Source organism: Ipomoea nil, unplaced genomic scaffold, assembly GCF_001879475.1.
Source record: "Ipomoea nil cultivar Tokyo-kokei standard unplaced genomic scaffold, Asagao_1.1 scaffold1096, whole genome shotgun sequence".
In the NCBI taxonomy this organism is placed as follows: Eukaryota; Viridiplantae; Streptophyta; class Magnoliopsida; order Solanales; family Convolvulaceae; genus Ipomoea; species Ipomoea nil.
The window spans coordinates 513,833-515,557 of record NW_017617524.1 but is presented as its reverse complement, the minus strand read 5'-3'; the positions used below and the strand labels follow the sequence as shown (position 1 = coordinate 515,557).

The following is a 1,725-nucleotide window of genomic DNA, read 5'->3' as shown; positions in this document are numbered from 1 at the left end:
TTCAAAACATAAATACTTTAAGCATGCACATAATATCATATAATCAAACTACTAGAGACTCAAGATGATAGTACAAGAACAGTGTAAAAAGCATACCTTAATTTGCGTTACATTCCATAGGATCACCTTTGATGATTAGAAGAGCAATTAATTGATCAAACTCTCCTTTGTCACCCATTAGTGTCTCACATGGATCTTAGCAATACACTAGACAAAACAGCTTCTGTAAAAGGCTCTAATAAATCCTCAGCTATCAAAAGGGTAAAAGCTCAACATCCGCAAAAACCAATTTAGATGATGTGTCAATGATGGATTGGGAGAACCGACCTCATCACATGCTGGTCAGATATATAGCATTATAGCCTATTCCTGAAATTTCAGAAGTAATTAGCAAATAAAATTATATATATATATTTTTTAAATGCAATATGCAGAAAGTTTACATTGTAATGGGTGATTTTTTATTTTTTTATTTTTTATTTTTAATTTCCATTCAGTGCTAATATGGTAAGATATGAATTATCATATAACTGATATAAATCCCATCTTAATATGGAGTACTCTCTAAGACATGAGAAAAGTAAAGGTACAAATTAAATAGCTATCCTAAGTGCAACAGCCACCTATGGATGGAGAATTTACATCATCGATCTGCTCTAAGCAAATGAGATGGTGAACAATAGAAACTAAATGGCATAACTGATGCCATTTCCATTTTATTATACACAAAATCTACAGAGCTGACAATCCTGCTTAAAGCCAATATATTGGTCATCCAAAGTTATTGTTCTGAGACGACCCTTTTTTTTAATGACAATTCTAGCAAGAATTCCCTTTTTCTCCTTAATGCTGCTAGAGCCATTAAAAGAGAAAAACGGAAGTCCAAACAAAAGCACCAATAATCAATGAACACAATGTACGTTGGTATGTATTTATACTAATAACTGCTTGTACCTGTTCCATTGCTGTAGGTCCATCATCCTTCTGTACAGCAACACTATTTCCTTGCTCATTACTTGCTTCATTCTCACCATCAGTAACCATTTTGTCTTCTTTAGCATCATCTTTCTTGGAACTGGCATCGCCATCACTGATAATCAGATCTGCCGGAAGTTGGCCAGACTTTAAAGCCTGCAGAAGTTTCAAGTGTTGATAGATCATTTCAATTGGAAACAATTTAAAATTAAAAAAAGTAGTAATGAAAACCCTCACATTTTCTAGCATTGCCACCTCTTCAAGAGTTTGGGAATTGACAATGGCAGCCTGCAGAAAAACGTATTCGTTAAACTAATAGAAATGTCATGTCTAAGAAAAAAATGTGAAGGGGATGGATCTAGCAATTTGAAGAGTGTCCTAGCAAAGGATAAATCTACATAAAAGACACAAGAGAATGTTTATGTGGTGGGGGGCCAGGCCACATGTTAGAGTAAAGAACAGGGAAAAAGAAGAGAGATAAAATGATTTTATTGAATGGGAAACAAACAAAATAGTTTTATTGAATGGGAAAGAGGCACAGGGCTCTCACTAAGACACCCTCCAATAGAAGTTTCAGGCTCTTGTCCAGTTGCTACAGCTATAATAGAACTTAGAATAGATGATTGAATGCCATCTCTTCGAAGAGATAGTCCCTATTTATGGTCTATTACTATATGTAAATTAAGGTAGGAGCATCAATTATTGATTACATGATTAGTCAATTTCTAATTATCCGCTCCATAAAATAAG

General features: G+C 34.2%; 1 long non-coding RNA gene across 2 annotated transcripts; it reads right to left on the bottom strand.

Annotated features, from left to right (window-relative positions):
• Positions 1 to 3: 3 nt before the first annotated feature.
• Positions 4 to 1,426, bottom strand: LOC109183065. Of its 2 annotated transcripts, XR_002054486.1 has the most exons (4): positions 1,213 to 1,426; positions 955 to 1,131; positions 328 to 369; positions 4 to 223 (listed from the first exon to the last, which is right to left on the bottom strand). It is a non-coding gene; the product is annotated as an uncharacterized LOC109183065 (long non-coding RNA). The 2 variants fall into 2 exon arrangements; XR_002054485.1 differs by having other exon boundaries at positions 4 to 369.
• Between the last annotated feature and the right edge of the window lie 299 nt (positions 1,427 to 1,725).